The 24,311-nt window shown below is 46.4% G+C and overlaps 1 long non-coding RNA gene and 1 pseudogene across 2 annotated transcripts; one reads left to right on the plus strand and one right to left on the minus strand.

Annotated features, from left to right (window-relative positions):
- The window catches only part of LOC121291224, a 68,108-nt pseudogene that overhangs the window by 10,959 nt on the left and 32,838 nt on the right, over positions 1-24,311 (minus strand).
- Positions 1,269-12,643, plus strand: LOC121291972. 2 transcript variants are annotated; one of them, XR_005946139.1, is made up of 3 exons: positions 1,269-1,359; positions 8,230-8,671; positions 12,583-12,643. It is a non-coding gene; the product is annotated as an uncharacterized LOC121291972 (long non-coding RNA). The 2 variants fall into 2 exon arrangements; XR_005946138.1 differs by lacking the exon at positions 12,583-12,643 and adding an exon at positions 10,980-11,051.

The raw sequence follows: 24,311 nt of genomic DNA on the forward strand, positions 1-24,311 counted from the left end.
AACATTAACTTTGTTTCTCTCCACAGATACTGCCTAACCTGCTGGGTATTTCCAGAATTTTTTGTTTTTATTGTAGTTTTTAAAGCACAGAAACAGATCATTCAGCCCATCTGCTTTCTCCCAGAGCTTGTGTCCAGTGATTGGGACTGTTATCGCTTGGCCCCCTTTTGCCTCTTCAGTTGTAGCCAGAGAATCTCCTGCAATGGTTAATCTTCCCACCCCCATCGCTCTGGAGTCTGACCAAGGGTCTATCCTCAGTCCCCACCTATTTCTCATCCACACGCTGCCCCTGTGTAAAATCATCTGATGACCTGATGTCAGATTCACAGAGGGTCTCTTACAATCTGTCCCATTTTACCTCGAGTCAGAAAGAAATGCCCCTCACCACCAGACAAAACAGAAATCTAGTAGTAAAGGAATGGCAAGCAGACAGCTTCAAGAGGGAGAGAAATGATTTGAGGACTGGGCCATGGAGCGGAGCACCTTAGATCTACAATCTTAACTGGGGCAGGGTCTAAATGGAGGACAGGCCCTTCAGTACCAGTAAGGGAGATGGAGTCAAAACTGGGAGAGTCAAACTTTTATACCTTTACTCCACAGTCTGGAGAAAACAGTCTCTCACCAGTCACAGAAAACCAATGTAGTCCCATGTTATCCATTTAACTAAGTTGATGGGAGGGGGTGAAGAGAGGGGGGATGGGGGGGTAGAAGGGCTTAAATGGCTGCGATCCTGGCTCCCGCTGCCCAGGGCTGGAATTTACAGGTGCGCACCTCCAATTCCAGCCCCGCCCACGTGACAGCCGCTCGGGGTCGCGCTTTCTCAGATTCGAACTCCCAAACGTTGGACGCCAACCGCCGCTGCGCGTTTCAGAACTACAAATACCATCAGGCTCCGCGAGCTGGATCTCCCCTGATTTGATACCGCCGCTCCTCAGTGTGTTGGTCACATGCAGCATGGGTAATGTAGTTCCAAACAGGCTGTCTCCCCGGCGCCTACCCAGAATTGGGAGGAGCAGTGAATTATGAAAGTCCCGCCCCAATTCTGAGTTCTGTCGAAGGGTCATGAGGACTCGAAACGTCAACTCTTTTCTTCTCCGCCGATGCTGCCAGACCTGCTGAGTTTTTCCAGGTAATTCTGTTTTTGTTTTGGATTTCCAGCATCCGCAGTTTTTTGTTTTTATTTCCGCCCCAATTCTGAATGGCCGAGCTGCGATTGACATGTTAGCTGTGGGCGGGATCTCAATGTAATCCTGTTCCTGATTGGGTGTGGGAGATGTCAATCAAAGAGCCCACTCTGCCATTCTCCTCTTCCACAGGTGGTTCATTTCCTGCAGGGTCCGGAAACCAGGTGAGGAGACGGTGAGTTAAGGAGCAGAGTTTATACAGATTGTATCCCATAATATCCACACTAATGTTCAGGACTGGGAATGTACTATAGGCCTCTAAACAGTCAGGGGAAATAGAGGAGCAGATATGTAGGCAAATCTCAGAGAAGTGTTAAAATAATAGAAACTAGGAGCAGGAATAAGCCATTCGACCCTTTGAGCCTGCTCCGCCATTCATTATGATCATGGCTGATCATCCAGCTCAATAGCCTGCTACCTCTTTCTCCACATATCCTTTGATCCCTTTCGCCCCAAGAGCTATATCTAACTGCTCCTTGAAAACATACAATGTTTTGGTCTCAACTACTTTCTGTGGTAGCGAATTCCACAGACTCACCACTCTCTGGGTGAAGAAACTTCTCATCTCAGTCCTAAATGGTCTACCCCATATCCTCAGACTGTGACCCCTGGTTCTGGACTCCGTCACCATCAGGAATATCCTACCTGCATCTACCCTGTCTTGTCCTGTTGGAATTTTATAGGTTTCTATGAGATCCCCTCTCATTCTTCTGAACTCCAGCAAATATAATCCTAACCGACTCAATCTCTCCTCATATGTCAGTCCCGCCATCCCTGAAATCAGTCAGATAAACCTTCGCTGCACTCCCGCTATAGCAAGTATATCCTTCCTCAGATAAGAAGACCAGAAACTGCACACAATATTCCAGATGTGGTCTCAGCCTGTATAATTGCAGCAAGACATCCCTGTTCCTGTACCTCTCCTCTCGCTATGAAGACCAATATACCATTTGCCTTCTTTACCGCCTGCTGCACCTGCATGCTTACCTTCAGCAACTGGTGTATGCGGACACCCCGGTCTCATTGCACATTCCCCTCTCTCAATCTATAGCCATTCAGATAATAATCTGCCTTCCTGTTTTTGCTACCTCACATTTATCCACATTATACTGCATCTGCCATGCATTTGCCCGCTCACTCAGCTTGTCCAAATCACATTGAAGCATCTCTGCATCCTCCTCACAGCTCACCCTCCCACCCAGCTTTGTGTCATCTGCAAATTTGGAGATATTACATTTAGTTCCCTCATCTAAATCATTAATATATATTGTGAATAACTGGGGTCCTAGCACCGACCCCTGCGGTACCACACTAGTCACTGCCTGCCATTCGGAAAAAGACCCGTTTATTCCTACTCTTTGTTTCCTGTCTGCCAACCAGTTTTCTATCCATCTCAAAACAGTACCCTCAATCCCATGCGTTTTAATTTTACACGCCAATCTCTTATGTGGGACTTTGACGAAAGCTTCCTGAAAGTCCAAATAAACCACATCCACTAACTCCTGCTCATCAACTGTACTAGTTACATCTTCAAAAAATTCTAGTAGATTTGTCAAACATGATTTTCCTTTCATAAATCCATGCTGACTCTGTCTGATTCTGCCACTGTTTTCCACATGCTCAGTTATTAAATCTTTTATAATGGACTTTAGAATTTTTGCCATTACCGACATCAGGCTGACTGGTCTATAATTCCGTTTTCTCTCTACCTCCCTTTTTAAATAGTGGGGTTACATTAGCTACCCTCCAATCTGTAGGAACTGTTCCAGAGTCTATAGAATCTTGGAAGATGACCACCAGTGCATCCACTATTTCAAGGGTAATAATAGTAGGGGATTTCAACTTCCCGATATTAACTGGGATAGTTTTAGTGTAAAAGGCTTCGAGGGTGCGGAATTCTTAAAATGCATCCAGGAGAGCTTTTTGAGCCAGCACTTAGAAAGTCCAACAAGAGAAGGGGTGGTACTGAAGCTAATCTTAAGGAATGAAGCCAGGCAAATGGTAGAAGTGTCAGTGGGGGGGCATTTTGTGGACAGTGACTTTCACTCTGTAAGATTTAAAGTAGTTATGGAAAAGGACAAAAATGCACTGGAAATAAATGTCCTGAATTGGGGGGAAGGCCGATTTCAATAAGATAAGACAGGATCTGGTCAAAGTGGACTGGGAGCAGCTACTTGTAGGATAGTCTACATCAGACCAGTGGGAGTCAGTCATTCAAAAAGGAAATAATGAGAGTTCAGGGCCAACATGTTCCCATAAAGGTGAAGGGTAGGACCAACAAGTCCAGGGAACCCTGGATGTCAATGGATAAAGAGGATTGGATAAGGAAAAGAATGGGGCTTATGGCAGATACAGAGGGCTGAAAAGAGTGGAAATCCTAGAGGTGTATAGAACATGTAGGGGGGCTACTTAAAAAAAGTAATTAGGAGAGCAAAGAGGGTAATTGAAAAAACTGACGGGCAAGATCAAGGAAAATCCAAGGCATTTTGTAAATATATTAAGGGTAAGAGGATAACCAAGAAAAGAATAGGGCCCATTAGGGACCAAAGTGGCAATCTGTGTGTGGAGCTGGAGGACGTAGTTGAGGTTTTAAATGATTACTTTTCATCTGTGTTCACCAAGGAGAAGGACGATGTAGGTGTGGAAATCAGGGAGGGGGACTGTGATATACTGGAACAAATTGGCATTGAAAGGGAGGAGGTGTTAGCGGTTTTAGTGGGGTTAAAAGTGGATAAATCCCCAGGCCCAGATGAGATATATCCCAGGCTGCTATGTGAGCAAAGGAGGAGATTGCAGGGGCTCTAACAGTAATTTTCAAATCCTCTCTGGCCACAGGAGACGTGCCAGAGGACTGGAAATTTGGTACCATTATTCAAGAAGAGTAGTAGGGATAAATCAGGTAATTACAGGCCAGTGAGTCTAACATCAGTGGTAGGGGAACTAATGGGAACAATTCTGAGGGATAGGATTAATCTCCACTTGGAGAGGCAGGGATTAATCAGGGATAGTCAGCATGGCTTTGTCAGGGGGAGATCATGTCTACAAATTTGATTGAATTTTTGGAGGAGGTGACTAATTGTGTAAATGAGGGTAGTGCAGTTGATGTAGTCTACATGGACTTCAGTAAGACTTTTGACAAGCTCCCGCATGGGAGAATGGTCAAGAAGGTAAAAGCCCATGGGATCCAGGGCAATTTGCAAATTGGATCCAAAATTGGCTTATTGGCAGGAGGCAGATGGTGATGGTCAAAGGTTGTTTTTGCGATTAGAAGCCTGTGACGAGTGGTGTACCGCAGGGATTGGTGCTGGGACCCTTGCTGCTTGTAGTGTACATTAATGATTTAGATGTGATTTATAGGAGATATGATCAGTAAGTTTGCAGATGACACGAAAATTGGTGGTGTCGTAAATAGTGAGGAGGAAAGCCTTAGATTACAGGATGAAATAAGGGGGTTGGTAAGATGGGCAGAGCTGTGGCAAATGGAATTTAATCCTGAAAAGTGTGAGGTGATGCATTTTGGGAGGACTAACATGTAAGGGAATACACAATGAATGGTAGGACCGTAGGAAGAACAGAGGATCAGAGGGACCTTGGTGTGTCCATAGATCCCTGAAGGCAGCAGCACAGGTAGATAAGATGATTAAGAAGGCATATGGGATATTTGCCTTTATTAGCCAAGGCATGGAATATATGAGCAGGGTCATTATGTTGGAGCTGTATAAAACACTAGTTAGGCCACAGCTGAAGTACTGTGTGCAGTTCTGGTTGCTCCACTATAGGAAGGATGTGATTGCACTGGAGAGGGTGCAGAGGAGATTCACCAGGATGTTGCCTGGGCTGGAGCATTTCAGCTATGAAGAGAGATTGGATAGGCAAGGGTTGTTTTCCATAGAGCAGAGAAGGCTGAGGAGGGACCTGATAGAGGTACACAAAATTATGAGGGGCATAGATAGGGCAGAGAATGAAACTTTTCCCCTTAGTAGGGGTGTCAATAACCAGGGGGCATAGATTTAAGGTAAGGGGCAGGAGGTTTAGAGGGGATTTAAGGAAAAACTTTTCACCCAGATGGTGGTTGGAATCTGGAACACACTGCTTGGATAAGTGGTAGAGGCAGGAACCCTCACACATTTAAGTACTTAGATGAGCACTTGAAACGCCATAGCATACAGGGCTATGGGCCAAGTGCTGAAAAATGGGATTAGAATAGGTAGGTGCTTGATGGCTGGCACAGGCACGATGGGCCTGTTTCTCTGAAGTATAACTCTACGACAGCATAGCCAGTGACTGCTAGTTGACCAGTTTTATTGAATTCAGTGTTGCAGCATCAAGAGGCTGGTGCGAATCATGGAGTGGTTGAGGTGAATATTGTAGATGCCTTTAAGGGGAAACAGGATCAGCATTTAAGGGTGAAAAGAACTGAAGGATATTCTGATAGGTTGAGAGGAAGCTCGTGTGAAGCACAAACACCATCATGGACCAGTTGGGCTGAATGGCACTATAATTCTATGTTTGTAACTTTCCGTGGTTGGACTTGAACTCACAATCTCTGGCTTTTTCATCCAGCACCATAGCAATTTGGAGACACCTTTATTTGAAATGTCTTTTAATGCCTTCTTTAAAGATTTTATCTGAAGGCCTTGTCCTTTTCCAAAAGCTTGGGCTTGGATTTGATAGTTTTGCCCAGTGCTATGGCTGATAGCTGAATTTGGGATGTGCAGCCTGAATGACTGCAGTGTATCTAATTTCCCAGGATGAACCAGAATCCTTCAATCAGCTATACTGAAGCAATATTTTCCTTAGCTTCTAGCACTTCCTGCCCAACGTGATTTCTTCCAATAATTTTGGAAAATAAGGGGAGAAATTTCAAAATCTCTATTTAATTAACATCTTTATATTAAATGCATTCTCTCAGTTAAAACTGGTCTTTGCCAGCACAACTCGAACTCACAGTGAATTGATAGCCTGTTTCACACTCCGCTCGACTGTCTTTTCCATTGTCCTTATGCTTTCTGGGACCATGGGGACTGAGTGAAGGAAAGAAAATAGCCATGTTCTCTGCTCCTGGTCACTATCCAGTGTCCCTGCTGGAAACAGAGGGTGTGTGACAGTCAAGTGAGGAAAAAGAAAGGACATGTATTTGATGCCCCACACAGGGGAATAGCAAACTGGCACTCACTGTGGAACAGTCTCTAACTGAGGAGTCAGCCGCTTCAGCAAAGGAGGAGAAAATCATGTTTCCTTTCCCTGTTTTACAGAAGAATTTCACCATACTACACCAGAGAATACAGAGAGGATAGACAATTGTTACAACCAGGATGGGAGGAGCGTGCAAATTAGCAAGCCCCACTACTCCACAAGCCGTACCATTAATTTAAATGTTTAATTTTCTCACTGAAATGGCTAATTGTGTACCTATACTTCTAGTACCCAGTAAAAAAGAGACTCTGAACAGGCTTCTTTCAAAACATTGGATTAATGAATTTATTTTAAAACAAAACTTCTTTTAACAAGTTGCGAGTACTGGTTAACACACAATTGTAATCAGGATGTATAACTATCTATCTCTTCCTAAAGAATTCCCCCAGAACACAGACACAGACACACACACAAACAAATGACAAACAGATAGAGTCCCTCTGCAGAGATGGGCTTTGGAGGATGAGAGTTATAAAATAAAGTCCGCACAGTCTCAACACTGTCAACCTGGGGTTCTCTTGTGTGAAGACAGGCCACTGGTCCCAGTGGATGCCTGGAAGTTCTCACCAAACTGGTCTAGCTTTGCTGGTCCAAATGCAGACTAGTTACACCCAGATGAGGGTTCTCTGGCTACAGGTTGATAGCTACACACAATTTTAGGCAAGGTAGAGAGAGGGAACCAGTCAAGGTAGCCTTCCTTCCTCAGCTTGTTCTCCAACAAGACTGCCATAAAAACAAGCAGGTTCACAACTTAAGTTGTTCTCCTCTGTCACATGTGATTGCCTTTTTTGTCTCCCAGCTTTTCATTAATTAAAATCCTTTGCAGTTCAAAAGAAACAAACAATTCCTTCTTCAGAACCATAAAGGTCAGGTGATTTCTTGGAAGAGGCCAATTTATTGACAGTTCCAAGGTGAACTTATGACCTTTTAAAAACATCCAATTTCAGCATCCATAGGTCCAGATCATACCAAATCCTTCCATTTAAATAAAAAACTTCAGTCTTGAGATTTATGATTCTAAGATGCCTCCACCTTTAAGAGATGAAACACCATTTCCAAATGTGTTTCATCGCAAAGTATACAGAAAAAGATATGTATAATATATAAACAGAATTCACTCAGCCATTCGCTCCTTATACAGAATCTTTTCAGTTTTCTGACTCTCTTACTTTCCAGATAATTAGAAAAAAATTACATTCTTGATAATGCATCAGCAATTACATTATCTTTTCCAGCAATATGAACAATCTTCAAGTTATAAGGTTGTATTTGAAAGCTCCATCGGAACAGTCTGTCATTCTGAGTCTGAAATTTTACCACAAAGGCCAAAGGGTTATGGTCAGTATACAGCCATGACAGATATCCACCTCAAAATGCTTAAGAGCCAGTAACAATCCAAGGGTTTTTTTTCTAAAAAAAAATTGGCAGAAAAAGTACTCCACTGGCTTCCCTATGCTCAATTCTTGCAATAGGAGTGTACTCACCCCCAAGTCACTAGTTGATTGCCAGCTTGAAGGCTTTAGCAAAATTAGGGGTGGCTAATACTGGTTCATTGGTTAGAATCGCCTTCAGCTTCTCAAAAGCTGTCTGGCACTCTCTTGACCTTTGTTTCCTTTTGCAATAAATCTGTTAGTGAAGTCACTATCATGCTGAAGTTTAGCACAAATTTACAACAGACATTACACATCCTTCTACATGCAAGGGAATGCAAGATCAGTCTGTGCAAACAGAAAATGCTAGAAACACTCAGCAGGTCTGGCGGCATCCTTGGAGAGAAAAGCAGAGTTAATGTTTCAAGTCCGCATGACTTCTTCAGACCATTTCCAGCGTTTTCTGTTTTTCATTTCAGATTTCCAGCATCCGCAGTATTTTTCCCTGATCTCAGTCTGTGCTACCTGCCTCAGAATTTAACCTTTTAAGCCCCAGGAACATTCTGGTGAATCTACGCTGCACTCCCTGCAAGGCCAACATATCCTTCCTGAGGTGCAGTGCCCAGAACTGAACACAGTTCTCCAGATAAGGTCTAAAGAGAGCTCTGTACAACTGGAACATAACTTCCACAAGGATACAGTTGGTTCTGGGGAGGAGAAGTTGTGGGTTATCTGTTCTCTTCAGGATGCTCCTGGAGTAATGTGCAGTTTTGACAGAGGAAAGCAGGACCACTAGTGCTTGATGTGGTCCAGTCAGATCTGGCGATGGATGTTTAAACCGGTTGTGTACCAGATATGCTCAAATCTTCACCCCTTGGAGTTGAGAAGCAGGGAGATCGCCCAGGAAAGAAGAGAGTAAAGGTAATTTTGGAAACAAGGGTGTAGAAGGTGGATATGAGGGAGTGGTTTAACCAGATTGACGGTGACAGAAGCATTGTGGCGAATGGAGGGCCAAAGGACAGAGAGTTGGGAATTAGAAAGCGCTATCCAACTCACTTGGGGGAAGAGTGTCTAGCAGGAATGGAAACTGATTGGTCCATGGACCCATGAGATCACTGGATCTCTCTAACTATTGGTGGGTTTTTATGATGGAAACGAGCTCCATCCTGTGGCACGAAAGTTTGGTGCCATTTCTGACCATCGGAATTGGGAGCCAGACTAAAGCACAGGGATTTTAAAGAAACTTGTGTCTGTAGTATTCTGAGAGAGTTTCCCCTGATTGTCTGTGTGTGTGTGTGTGTGTGTTAGTAAAGTGAGCCAGTTCTCAGGAGCGGGTATGGGGTAGAATCAGTCTCTGCTGTAATTGGTGATGTGACTTATAGATAGATCCTCTTCAGATGATGGATGTTTAATTAATGTATCCTAGGCTGTTGAGGGAGGCAAGGGAAGAGATTTGAGGGGCCCTGGCAGTAATTTTCAAATCCTCTCTGGCCACAGGTGAGGTGCCAGAGGACTGGAGGACTGCTAAGATTGTCCCATTATTATAAAAGGGAGGAAGGGATACACCAGGAAATTACAGGCCAGTCAGCGTAACCTCGGTGATGAGAAAGTTATTAGAAAAAATTCTGAAGGACAATATATCTGCACTTGGAGTGACACAGTTTAATCAGGGATAGTCAGAATGGATTTGTTAAGGGAAGACCGTGTTTGACAAATTTGATCAAATTTTTTGAGGAGGTAACCAGGGGTGTTGATGAGGGTGATGCATTTGCTGTGGTCCACATGGACTTTAGCAAGGCTTTTGATAAGGTCCCCTGTAGACTGCTCAAGAAAGTAAAAGCCTATGGGATCCAAGGCAAAGTGGCACCTTGGATCCAAAATTGGCTGAAAGGCAGGAAGCAGAGGGTGATGGTAGAGGGATGTTTCTGTGACTGGAAGTTGGTTTCCGGGAGTTCCGCAGGGCTTGGTGCTGGAGTCCTTGCTGTTTGTGGTATATATAAATGATTTGGACTTAAATGTAAGGGGTATGATCAAGAAGTTTGCGGATGACACAAAAATTGGTAGGGTGGTAAACAGTGAGGAGGATAGCTGTAAACTGCAGGAGGATATCAATGGACTGGTCAGGTGGGCAGAGCAATGGCAAATTGTGAGGTAATACACTTGGGGAGGACTAACAAGGCAAGAGATTACACTACAAATGGTAGGACCCTGGGAAGTACTGAAGATCAGAGGGACCTTGGTGTGCATATCCCTGAGGGTGGCAGGGAGATAAGGTGGTTAAGAAGGCATATGGGATACTTGCCTTTATTAGTCGAGGCATAGAATACAAGAGCAGGGAGGTTATGTTGGAACTGTATAAAATGCTGGTTAGGCCACAACTGGAGTAATGCATGCAGTTCTGATCACCACATTATAGGAAGGACGTGATTGTACTGGAGAGGGTGCAGAGATCTACCAGAATGCTGCCTGGGCTGGAGGGTCTGAGCTGTGAGGAAAGATTGGATAGGCTGTGGTTGTTTTCCTTGGAGCAGTGGAGGTTGAGAGGGGACCTGATAGAGGTGTATAAGAATATGAGGGGCATAGATAGGGTGGATAGGAAGGCAATTTTTCCATTCGTACATATATTCGGTTAATAACCAGGGGACATAGATTTAAGGTAAAAGGTAGAAGGCTAAGAGGGGAGTTGAGGAGACATTTTTTCACCCTGAGGGTGGAACTCACTGCCTGAAAGGGTGGTTGAGACAGAAACTCTCGTAACATTAAGAAGTATTTAGATATTCACTTGCATTGCCATAGCCTCCAAGGCTGTGGGCCAAGAGCTGGAAAATGGGATTAGTGTAGTCAAATCTTTGTTGACCAGCGCAGACATGATGGGCCGAATGGCCCGTGCTGTAAATGTCTATGAGTCTAATACCATGGGTAATGTTTGTACTCTCCTGTCTGGGAAGACTACTATCCTGAGTATGGTGCGGGAGTGGAGATGAATCTCTACAGACCTGAGTTCCCTCAGCCCATCATACCTCAGTGTAATAACAGTGTGATACGTTCATCTTACACTCTTCCAAGATTCATTTCATGTTCTGGGAAAGATCTTGAATCATTTTCAAATGTTTTGTTATTTTGGTTGATTCCAAGTTTGATGTGAGCTGAATATTGTGTTGTTGTTTGTTTGCTGTTTAATCAATGTTTTGTACAGATTTATAACTCACGATAAATTCACTTTTTTCAGCTGAACTCAATCTGCCTGATTTGTCAGCATGGTGTTTTCCTATTTACTGAAACACTCTGGAGCCTACAGTAAGAGTCCTGCACGCAATATATTGGTCATTGTCACTGTGGCTGGTTTACTGTCTCCATCAATGGGTTTATAATTTCCAGTTCACAGGAAGTGTAACATTTCCTGAAGAAAAAAAGACTCTTATTTATCTATCAACTTTCATGAACACAATGTCCAAAAGCACTTCACAACTTTTTGAACTGTAGTCATTGTTGTATTGAAGGAAACCTGGCAGCCAATTTGTGCACAGCAAGCTCTCTCAAACAGCAATCTGATATTGACCAGATAATCTGTTTTGCTGACCTTGATTGTGGGATCCATATTGGCCAGGACATTGGGGATAACTTCCCTGCTCTTCTACAAAGTAGTATCATGGGATCTGTTGCATACAGCTCAGAGGGCAGATGGAGCCTTAGTTTAACTCATATGAAAGATGGTCCCTCTGACAGTGCAGCAGTCCCTCAGTACTGCACTGGAGTATCAGCCTCAGTGCTTAGGTCTTTGGAGTGAGACTTGATCCTACAATCTTCTGACTCAGCGACGAGAGTGCTAACTAAGCCACAACTGACAATAAGTTATAGCATTCCTGTTGTATTAGATTCTAAGTGATTAAGTCCCAAGGCTGTGTACAGAATCCTTTTCCCCCTGTAAACTGGCAGCCTGAAAGTTTGATTTGATTTAAAGTGGTAACTAGTTAGAGCTGCAGGTGTCAGTGTTGTCTTTGTGTCTGGGTTCCTGAAGCTGTGAAAGGTGGTAAAGTCCCTGGTGTCAGCTGGAATGGACATCTTAAGCGATTGTCTTCAATCTGCTGATTAACCATTCTGCTTTCATTCACTCATGAAAGTTCTGTTGTTTAGGCACAGTTCTAACAGTCTGTCAGGAATAAAACTCGAGGAATAACCCACTCTTCCCAGGAAAACTCTGTTAGATTTAGTGAGGTTTTTGAGCTTGTTTTCAATTCCCTCCATGGCCTCTCCCCTCCCTATCTCTGTAATCTCTTCACCCCCTCAGTCCTGCACTGGAGTGTCAGACATGATTTTTTTGTGCTCAAGTCCTGGAGTGGACTTGAACCCACAATCCACTGACTCAGAGAACAAGATTGTGGGTTCAAGTCCAACTCCAGATGGATCATTCCATGCACATGGATTAAAGTTGTTGTCAGGGCCACACGAATAATTCCTCAGGCTCTGGGCTCCCTGTACAAACCCCACCCACCATTTATTGAAACACAAACATGTTGTAAAATGAGTGAAGAAATTATCCTGTAGATATTTACACACTGCATTGATCATGAAGCCAATCAGATCACAACATACCACCCATAAATAAAACTGTTTCAATTGGTCACACACCATTTTTAAATATGTATTTTCTTTAGTAAAACTCCTTGACAAATATGCAACAAACACAAGTGCACAGATTGTGGCTGAGATTTTTCGCTAGTTTGTGTTGATTTTACCAGCGTAATCCGGCTGAAACGAACCTTATCAGGAATTTTAAATGTAAGTTATGTCAAACGTCAATAGCGATTTTGTGATCTTTAACTCTGGTTTAGGAAACATCACCCAGGAAGTAGGTACCGACCACAGAAATGACCATGGCCCCAGATGGGAATAATGAGAGTGGTGAGTTTCTGCCGATTGCGCCTGTTTGAGGCATCTCTTCAGATTACACTCAGGGTTTTTGGGCGTTCAGGCACCAACAGTCAGTCATGTTCATGACTCCAGTCTACATGCTGTGGTCAGCAATTATCTCAGCAAACTACAGACCCACAGACAATAGTTTATTTCAGTTGTGTCACATAAAGTGGAGAAATAGTTAAAATAGTTTAATGTAGTCAGAATTACATTATTACCTCAAAAATGTTGAGTGGAGTTTCTGCTTTGTTTTTTCACTTACGATATTGATGATGGTTCTGTGAGAATGAGAGGGCACAAATTTAAAGTGATTTGCAAAAGAAGCAAACGCAATGTGAGAAAAAACTTTCTCACACAGCAAGCGGTTCGGTTTTGGAATGCACTGCTTGGAAGTGTGGTGGAAGCTGGTTCAATCGAGGCATTAGACGATTATTAAAATAGAAACAATATGCAGGGTTATGGGGAAAAGGCAGAAGAATGGCACTGAATCACAATGCTTATTCGGACAGCTGGTGCAGACATGCTGGGCGGAATGGCTTCCTTCTGCACCCTAACAATTCTGTGATTCTTTGATGCAGAGTTTAAAATGGAGCTCATTGTCTCTACCCTCCCGTCTTCAAAATTCTGGAAGGGAGATAGAAGAGAGAGAGGGGACAGAGAGAGGAAGAGGAGGAGAGATAGGTTTGAGAGAGGGGAGGAGAGAGCAATAGCAGAAAGGAGGAGGAGGAAAGAGGGATATGAGGACCTGTGATAGGAGGAGAGTAAATGACTCCATAGAGTAAATGATTTCATTAAATTTAATATAACACTCAGAGGGCAGCAGCAGAGGTCACTGGAATTTTATGGAATAGCTGCTTCCCCAAGGTGCTGGGAGTGACTGATAACACTCACATGGCATTGAAGATCACCCGAGGAGACTCACAGAGCTACCTGAACAGAAAGCAATTCCCCTTCTTCATGTAGTGTGTAATGGCCATCTGAGAATACTTGATTGGCAGAATTTTGAGTTCAGCGGGCGGGCGCAGTTGGCAGGCCCGGGAGCAGCTGGGAAAAGGACCACTGCCTGTGATCGGCCCCCGACCGTCATTTCACATTGGCGGGCCAATTAAGGCTTGCCCAGCGTGAAACGTGGCTCCCCACTGGTCGGGAAGGGCCGAGCAGGGACGGGGTCTGTCTGCCGCTGGCTTCAAACACAACCCGGCGGCCGGTTTAAAAACGGCCCAGGCAGCCCCGGGAGGCTGCCACAGAAGAATGTTCTGTGTTAGCAAACTCAAGTGATGGAGTCGAGTGCGGCTGGAGACGCCAGATGGGAAGGCAGGTCCCCCCGCTTTTCGGATGAGTGCCTCGTGGTCCTCCTTGAGGTCAGTGGCTGCCAGGAGGGGCACCCCAGAGATGGGAGGAGGAGGCCAGCGCACCTCACAAAGTGAGCATGGGAGGCCGTGGCAGCGCTGGTTAGCAGCCATGATGTGGTGAGGCGCACATGGGTGCAGTGCCGGAAGAGGTTCAATGACCTGCTACGCTCAAGAAGTTAAGTACTGTGTTAGCATGGGTCAGTGTGCAGAAGTGTTAAGATTTGGCTATCTCTCCGTGGATCTCAGGGTTTTAGAGTCTGAGTGCCAACTGTCAATGACGCTGGAGCTGGCCAAGGGGGTGAGCCCTGGTTGCTTGGACTGGGTGCCCTGTGGCTCAAGGGCCGCAACTAGGATGTGCCCTGCGAGGTGTTCCTCAGCTAAGGTTGGCCAGCCTGCAATCGCGCTGCAGGTACAGAGTGGACCAATCAATGCTCCTCTGTCCTTTCAGGAGAAGATGGGCCATAACGGAGGGGTCACGTACAGATGGAGGCCTACCCAACCTGCTGCTGCTGACCAGGTTCGAGCAGAATACCCTTGAGCTGGAGAACCGGCACGCTTCACATGCAGCCAGGCATGGAGAAATGGGGATGCCAGACAAAGGTAAGAGCGCAGTGCACAGAGGTGAGCAATTCAGATTGTGCAACCATTCTAGTGTAGTATCTTTACTGATGGGAGCTTCAAACCTGGAGACCCCATTGATCAATGGAAGATGATGGCACCTTGATGCAGATCTCCATTGTCTCACCAGGGTGCCTGGCATGCACAGTGACGGTGTGATGGCTTTAAATAATGACATGTCCTTGTTCTCTCTTTCAGATTTGTCAGCACGCACTCACTGTCTGGACCCCGAAAGTCCACCCCTGACACCAGAGGACCACCAGGTTTCATTTCCACCTGCGTCACACCCGCTCTCTGAACCAGGCACCAGTGCAGATATCAGCACCTCGGTGGGAATTACATCGGCGACTAGAATGTTGGTGCACGTTGGTGAGGGCACTTCATACTTGCTTGAGGTGAAGGCAGAAGCAGAGAATGCCCAGGGTGCTGGCAGTCAAAGGACTGCTGGGGACCAGGACGATGCTCAGTTGAAGGCAGATGATGTGCCTCCGGAGACGTCCATTAAGTGGCAGATACTCGATGTTCAGTGACATGTGCAGGAGGATCTGGCGGAGATCCATGAGGGCCTGCGTGCCATGGTCTCCATTGTGGAGAAGTCCATGCAGAGCATGAGCACTGCGTTGACCTCATGGCCAATCGCACTGCCTCCTCCATTGAGAGAGTGGCGAGTCTCATGGAGAGGTAACTCCAGGGACAGAATTAGGGGTTCCTGGGGTTGCGCTCGAACTTGCAAGCCCTCACACAGGCAATGACCTCAGGTGATCAGTGCCAGTGTCGGAGGCTGGGTGCCTGTCTATCAGTGGTGAGCAGGGAGGTCCAGAGTGACCTCATGTTGGCACATGAGCTGCTTGTCATCTCTGGGGGCTCCTCTCAAGGCGCTCTGATGAGGCTGCGATGACTGGGGAGATGCCAGCCATGGCACTGGCTGCTCCCTCCCAGGTGGGCCAGCACAAGACGACCAAAGGACGACCATCAAGGTCATCAAGGCCAACAAGACACCAGAGTCAGCAGGCTGTCTCCAGTGCCAGTGCTAGCAAGGTAGGGAACCAAGACGTAGCACTCAGAAATGTAAGTTAAAGGCACCATTGCGTACAAGAGGGACAGTTCACGAGTGATTTTCTTTTCCTTTATGTTTGGTTTATATGTCTGCTAGCGTGGACATCAACACCAGTAATGGTAATGTCATTATGCATTTAATGTGACAATAACATTAAATTTGCTTTGGTTCTGATGGCCTGAGTATGCTTCACCATTTTTCTTTCTGCTGTATGGCACACCATTATGTAATGCTGGACGTGAGTGGCTGGATACTTTATTGTACAGGCATTGGGTGGACTTTGGGTGCAAATGAAAGGATCATTTTAGATATCCAATATGGAGGTAGCAATCCTGGCATGAGGTGGAAGCAGATCTTTGGTAGCCCAGCTGAAAGAGCGTTGGATCAAGGTATCCCCAGAGGTTACCGAGGTCTGGCTGCACACCCTCAGCATTCTCCTCACCGTGCTCCTCTTCTGACTCAATACTGGATTCATCATCTGTGGCCTGTGCAGCTATGTCAAGATCCTCTTTCTCCAGTGGGTCCCCCCTTGCCAGTGCTAGATTGTGGGGAGTGCAACAAGCAACCACGATCAGTGACACCCACACTGGGAGTTATTGTGGTGCTCCCCCTGAATAGTCCAGGCATCTGAAGCACATCTTGAGAAGACCTATGGTCCTTTCTACCAACACCCTTGTGGAGGCATGACTCCTATTGTAACACTGCTCTGCCTCTGTTCTTGGGTGGCAGAGAGGCATCATTAGCCACCTTTTCAATGGATAGCCCTTGTCCTCCAGCAGCCATCCATCCAGTTGGGCTGGAGCACTGAAGAGCCTTGGCACCTGGGAGTGTCTGAGGATGTAAGCATCATGGGACCTGCCAGGGTACCTTGCACAGATTTGCAGAATATGCATCCTATGGTCACACACTATCTGCACATTCATGGAGTGGAATCCCTTCCTGTTGATGAAGGCACCCGGCTGACCTGCTGATGCCTTGATGGCCACATGTGTGCAGTCGATGGCACCCTGGACGTGGGGGAACCCATTCTGGCTTGCTCAGCGTGGCTGGCCTCATCCATATGGGTCAGTGCCTGCCTGAATAGAGCTCCAGACAACAACTTCACACAACTGTGGACAGCCGATTGGGAAACTCCACAAAGATCCCTGCTGACCCCTGGGTGGCAGAGAAGTTGAGGGCCACTGTGATCTTCAGAGCCACTGGCATGGGGTATCCACCCACCCAGTTGGAGCTGATCTCAGGTCAAATCATATGACAAATGGGGGTCATGGTCTCCCTTGAGAAGCGGAGCCTCCTTCGGGATTGCAGATCAGGCAAATTGAGGTCGCTGCATCACCGCTTGTAAACCCTGGCAGCAGGATAGTGGCATCTTCTGCGAGCCCTTCTGCCTTGGACTTCCTGCTGGCCCTGCACCCCTTGTGCCTGCACCTCTCTTTCCTCAGGTTGCTCCCCTGGAGGCTGCATTGGGACACCTGGCCTCCTCTCCCTTCCGCCCCTCTCTTCCTCCTCAGAGGAGGTGCCACCAGCGGAGACCACAGTTCCCATTACCAGGGTAACAGAAGGCTGCTTGATACCTGGAAGAGATCACACGGTCTGAATCCTCTGGAGGCCTTGGAGACACCAATAAGTCCTGAAATGAAGCCTGGAAATGCTAACAATGAAGGCCTGAACAGAGATGAAGCTGCCAAGTACCAATAAGCAAACCAGCAGCAAACTATCTCCAAAACTCCTCACTACTCATGCTGGCTATGCTGCTGACCCTTTTTACCCCGACTTGGATGAGGTTTAGCAAATTGTTGGCAAAATTGCACAGGCAATGTAAAATCCAGTTTAATTGCCTTTTTAATGGCCTTAACTGGCCTTGTAACTGTTGGCAGACGTGGCTCCGACTCCCATGCGTGCCTGCCGACCGAAATATCGCAGGAGTGTGCGATGATATTGGGACGCTCACCCGATATCGTCATGCGCTGTTTTACACTCGAGCGGGTCGGGCATGTGCCCGCCCATTCAGTGAAAATTTCTGACCATATGAATGTCACTCACACTGGATCATCCTACATTGTCAGGAACTCAGATATCAGACCCTTTTTCAGGGAAGGGGAGTGACCTGATGGTCAGCTGATTTGGGACAAGGTCCATCCTTCCTTCCATGGCTGATGCCACCATTTCATGCACCACACACTGAGGAGGTGGTGTTGTTTACTGACGCCTGTGTGTCTCTGAGGTAGCTCACAGAGAGAAGCAAGTGGGAGGTTGAAGAACTGTTTCAGGTACTGGCTACATCTGGGGGTGGATTGCAGTATTCCCCAGAGAGAGAGAATGGTCACAATCATCCTAGTGTACTGCACACTGAACAATATCACTCTCAAACAAGGTCTAGACTGGGATACTTCCAGGGGTGGAACTGGGAGAGGTGACTGGACCAGGTCCTCCCGGGAGACGGGAATGCACTGGGACATCCCGGAAGAGGGGGATGCACTGGGACATCCCGGAAGAGGGGGATGCACTGGGACATCCCGGAAGAGGGGGATGCACTGGGGCATCCCGGGAGAAGGGGATGCACTGGGACATCCCGGGAGAGGAGGATGCACTGGGACATCCTGGGAGAGGGGGATACACTAGGACATCCGGGGAGAGGTACAGCACGAGGTGAATATTGAGCACAGAAATTGCAGCTGAGGTTAGCTGAACCGCCACAGGAGGTGACCCCTGGATAGGGCAGGCTGTATGGGCAGGAGGTATAATGAATCCCACCTCATCCCCCACTGTGCACCCCCTGTCTTGCGCATCATAGAGCATCTAACAAAACTAGAATGTTGAGATTAAAACTGATAAGATTCACTACAATCTCCAATGACAAACTTTTAATATTTTATAAACATTCTTATATTTATTCTGGAAATTTCACAAATTGGGAAGTTAAAAAGTTTTCTTTTGAAGAAAGAGCAATCACCAAACAATGTCAGCAAAGTGCAATTGAGCAAATAATTGTTCAAAATGTGAAATCAACTCTGTGCCAATTTTACCCTTGGACAAGGAGAAAGTGGAGGTGTCAGAAACAGGAATTAAATACTCCACTTCTCCTTGCTGCCCCCTGTGCTGTGTACCAGGCACTGTGCTCAGCGAGTCTCCCTGCTGCCCTCTGCGCCAGGCACTGTGCTCAGTGACTTCCCTGCTGCCCCCTGTGCTGTGTGCCAGGCACTATGCTTAGTGAGTCTCCCTGCTGCCCCCTGTGCTGTGTACCAGGCATTATGCTCAGTGAGTCTCCCTGCTGCCCCCTGTGCTGTGTACCAGGCACTGTGCTCATTGAGTCTCCCTGCTGTGTAATGAGGAATGGAGATCTGATGGGCTCTCGGACTGGACTCACTGCCTCCCACTGCTGTCTGTTTCTGGATAGAGAAGTTGCTGCCTCGACTCGAGGACTGAGACCTTGAGGGTCTCCATGCAGTTCGTGAGGGCTCTGGCAGGTGTTGGGAAAAGGACATGGGGTCAGGCGAGGGGACACAACAAAAGGTTGGGTAAGGATTGTGGCATCAGACATGGGGAGAGAGTGTAACAGAGAGATCTGGTGAGGGACAAGGGATCAGGCAAGAGATGAAGGATCTGCTGAGAAGGGAGAGATCATTCCCAAGTCACTCCCCCAGTCATAGTCACTCTCCAAACATTGGGTCAACCTCCTCCCTCATGTGCTCCTCCGACCTATTTCCTTCTCTCCTGTGTGTCTCTTTTTCCCTAACCTCTTTCCCTTTCTCCTTTATGCACCTCTCCTCTCTCCCTCGCTGCTGTACCCCCTCCATCATGTGCCCCTTCCTCAAGTGCCCCTTCTCTCGTGTAACCCTCTCGCCTGTGTCCTCCCTCCTGTGCCCGCTTTCTCTGGTGACCCTCTCACCTGAGTCCTCTCTTTCTCTCTCTCTCCAATGATCCTCTCGCCTGAGTCCTCTCTCTCCAGTGACCCTCTCACCTGAGTTCTCTCTCTCTCTCTCTCCAGTGACCTTTTCACCCGAGTCCTCTCTCTCTCTCCAGTGACCCTCTCGCCAGAGTCCCCTTTCTCTCCAGTGACCCTCTCGCCTGAGTCCTCTCTCTCCTGTGACCCTCTGCCCTGTGCCCCCTCTCTCCTGTGCATGTGCTGATCCCACTATTACAGCCTTGGTTGCTGTGGGACTTCATTTTCCAATTTGCTTATGTCTCAGGTAGTAATCCAGAGATTATTACCTTTGTGGTTCTGATTTTTAATTTAGTACCGAGCTGCTCCTGCTCCCTCAGCAGAACCTCTTCCCTGGTTCTATCTATGTCGTTGGTACCTACTTCGACCATGACAACTAGATCTGTCCCCTCCCACCCCAAGGCCGTGATTTTCCAGTCCCACCTGTGACAGGACCCATCGCAGGCGGGATGGAAAACTTAGCAAACTAACAAACAGTCCATTTACTTTCAGTAGGAATTTCTGATCCTGCCTGAAACTCCCAGTCTAAGTTTCTCTCCAGCTCTGAGGATATGTCCTTAATCTTAATCTTCCAGCTTCTGTACCTCACAAAATTCAAACAGAGAATCACTCACCCTCAACATTGTCAATGATGATGTTAATAGTTTACTCTGCTTACAGTGCAGCTCTAATTGTCATTTATTTTGGCAAACTTCTCTCAGTGAGCTGCAAACCACATGAGGTCCTAACTGCAACTAAAACCTCTCCCAGCAAACACCCAGAAAATTGAAACCAGAGAGCCTTCCTAAGCTCCCCACCACCGCCCCCCCCCCCCCCCCCCTCCCCCGCATCTCCATAACAACATAGCCTGCTCTGGGCTACCCTCAAACTGACTTTAAATTAATCCTCCCGAATTTACAATTTCTTCTTTCATCTGATGAAGTAAATGGGTTTTATGGCATTTCAGGGCTCACTGACTGCTTTTAAAATAACTTAGCTCTAACTCCTAAAACAAAACAATCTCTCTGGCCTGTCATCACTGCAAGGAGTGCAGACATCAAGTCTCCAGCTCTCTAGCTAAGTAAGCCCTCCTGCTGTTTTATCCTCTCTCTATTCTGACCTTTATAACCCACAATCTTAAAGTTATATACACAAAATTAAAAATTATATTCCAATACATATGAACCATGAACTAAGTATTCACAACAATCCCCACTGGAAAAAAATGAAAATTCACCAACTGCTGTGTTTTCATTTACACTGTGTAGAATATTACAACTTACAATATATTATAAATCTTAACAATTATCAGACCACATGCAATACACACAATAATCATCCTCCCATTGTCCAATCAACTTCACAAGTTCATCAGCTCTCTGCTCAATTCCATGTCCAGTTTAAGATGTAAAATATTTCTTTTTGAGATGTTTTCTGATAGTTTTCTTCTTACAATATTTATGGTCCTAAGTTCCATCTGCAAAAGAAAATACTTCATTCTTATTCACAGGTGAATTTTTAAACTCAGTCTTTGAGACAGTCTGTGCTGATTTCAGCTTTTGGAGCTCATTGGTCTCCATGTCTGTAGCTTTCTCATCTTTAAACTCCACAAAGAACGTCTCAGTTAAGTTCATAGTTAAACTGTCTCCTTCTTCTTTAGCTGTAGGCACATCCTCATTTCTAAATTCATTTTCCAGACTCAAACATTTTAAATTCTCTTTTTGAGATAACAGTTTCAAAATGGCTTCTTTTTGTGCCAACAACTCATTCCCTCTTTCATCAAAATCCTTTTTGGCTGTTCCAAGAATGCGATTTACAATTTCTTCTTTGACCTGAAGTGTGTGTGTGAAAAGTGGTTCAGATTCTTGCAGTTAGAGCACAGCTTTCCCCAAACTAAGTTCACAATTGAAGACTCACTCCCCTGTGTGGATCCTCTGATGGTATAGGAGATCCGATGAACTCAAGAATGATTTGTCACACACCTCGCATGGGAAAGGTTTCTCTCATGTGTGAACCTGTTGGTGTGCACAGAGGGACAACGAGTCCGAGGACGATTTGTCACACACCTCGCACGTGAAAGGCTTTTCCCCAGTGTGAACTCGCCAGTGTTTCAGCAGGTCCCATGATTCTGCAAACCTCTTGTCACACACCTCACACTTGAACAGTTTCTCCCCAGTGTGAATGTGTTGGTGTGCGCGGAGTGTTGATGAACGTGAGAATGACTTGTTGCACACTTCGCATGTGAATGGTTTCTCTCCAGTGTGACTACGTCGGTGTCTGTGGAGGTGTGATGATTCCGAGAATGATTTGTCACACACCTCACATTTGAATGGCTTCTCCCCAGTGTGAATGCGTCGATGTTTTACCAGTGTTGAAGACTGCGTGAAGGCTCGGTTGCACACCTCACACTTGAAGGGTTTCTCCCCTGTGTGAATCCTCTGGTGCCTCAGGAGATCAGAGGTTTGGGAGAAAGCCATCTCACAAAATTCACACTTGAATGGTTTCTCCCCTGTGTGAATCCTCTGGTGTATCAGGAGGGTTGAAGATGTCGCAAAAGCTTTATCGCAGGACTCACAATTGAAGTGTTTCTCTCCTGTGTGGATGGTCTGATGTAGCTGGAGGCTCCTTAAGTTTGTGAAGACTTTGTCACAAACCTCACACTTGACTGTTTCTGCTCCTGTGTGAATGAGCTGATGTGCATGGAGGTTCCTTAACAGCGAGAATGATTTGTCACACACCTTGCAGGTGAAAGGTTTCTCCCCTGTGTGAATGCGTTCGTGTTCACGAAGGTGTGAGGACTGCCTGAATGATTTGTTGCACATCTCGCATCTGAATGGTTTCTCCCCTGTGTGAATGCGTTGGTGTGCACAGAGGGACGATGGCTGCGAGAATGTTTTGTCACACACCTCACACGTGAATGGTTTCTCTCCTGTGTGAATGCGCAGATGCACACGGAGGGTCCAGGACTGTGTGAATGATTTACCACACACTTTGCATGTAAATGGATTCTGACCCGTCTGAGTGCATTTGTGTACACGGAGGTTTGATGACTGTGAGAATGATTTGTCACACACTTCACATGCATAAGGTTTTTCCCCAGTGTGAATGCGTCGATGTTGCATGAGCCTCGATGACTTTGTGAAGGCTTGGTCACACATCTCACACTTGAATACTTTCTCTTCCATGTGGCTACCCCTCTGTAAAAGGTCGGAGAACAGATACACACTGCTCTTCAAGAAGGTTGTGTGTTAGGAACCTTTGGATCCCTCCTCACAAACCTCACTCTTGAACAGCCTTTCACCTGTAGGAGTGAGTCAGTGGTTCATAAGGCTCGATGAATGACTGAAGCCCTCACCAAACTTGGAGCCACTCACACTTCTTCCCAGCCTCACCCTGACTGAACATCCACAGCCAAACCTTTGGAAAGGTTGGTTCTGATGGAAAGCTCCACACTACTGACCAGTTTCAGATCTGATGATCTGTCAAAACTCCTCTGACTTGACCAATTTCCAGATGATGGTTTCACTGCCCAACCTTCTCTGTGTTGAGCAATGCTGTGAAGGGACTGGATGTCTTCCTACAGTTGGGTTGTTCCGTGGGTGATGGTCAGGATCTATCTGCGGTGTCTATCCTCTCTGTATTCTCTGGTAGTACGGTACAATCCTTCTGTAAAACAGGAAAAGGAAAGATGATTTCCTCCAACTCCCTCTCCTCCTTTGCTGAAAGGGTTGTCTCCTCAGAACCAACAAGGGGGAAAAAACACACTTGACCTCATCCTCCCCAATCTGCCTGCCGCAGTTGCATCTGTCCATGACAGTATCGGTAGGAGTGACCACCACACAGTCATTGTGGAGAGAAAGTCCCACCTTCACATTGAATATACCTTCCATCACGCTGTGTGACACTACCACTGTGCTAAATGGGATAGATTTCGAACAGATCTGCCAACTCAAGACTGGGCATCCATGAGACGCTGTGGGCCATCAGCAGCAGCAGAATTATACTCGAATACAATCTGTATCCTCATGGCCTGGCATATCCCCCATTCTAACATCATCATCAAGCCAGGGGATCAACCCTGGTTCAATCATGAGGAGTGCAGGGGGCCATGCCAGGAGCAGCACCAGGCATGCCTAAAAATGGTGAAGCTATAACACAGGACTACTTGAACGCAAAACAGCATAAGCAGCAAGCGACAGACAGGGCTAAGCGATCCCACAACCAACGGATCAGATCTAAGCTCTGCAATCCTGCCACATCCAGTCAAGAACGGTGGTAGACAATTAAACAACTCACTGGAGGAGGAGGCTCCACAAATAGCCTCATCCTCAATGATGGAGGAGCCCAGCACATCAGTGCGAAAGATAAGGCTGAAGCATTTGCACCATTCTTCAGTGCCGAGTGGATGATCCATCTCGGCCTCTTCCAGAGGTCCCCAACATCACAGATGCCAGTCTTCAACCAATTCGATTCACTCCATGTGATATCAGGAAACGGCTGAAGGAACTACATACTGCAAAGGCTTTGGGCCCTGACAATATTCCGGCAATAGTACTGAAGACCTCTGCTCCAGAACTTGCCGCGCCCCTAACCAAGCTGTTTCAGTGCAGCTACAACACTGGCATCTACCCGGCTATCTGGAAAATTGCCCAGGTATGTCCTGTACACAAAAAAGAGGGCAAATCCAACCTGGCCAAT

The sequence above is a fragment of the Carcharodon carcharias genome, chromosome 19 (assembly GCF_017639515.1).
Source record: "Carcharodon carcharias isolate sCarCar2 chromosome 19, sCarCar2.pri, whole genome shotgun sequence".
Classification (NCBI taxonomy): Eukaryota; Metazoa; Chordata; class Chondrichthyes; order Lamniformes; family Lamnidae; genus Carcharodon; species Carcharodon carcharias.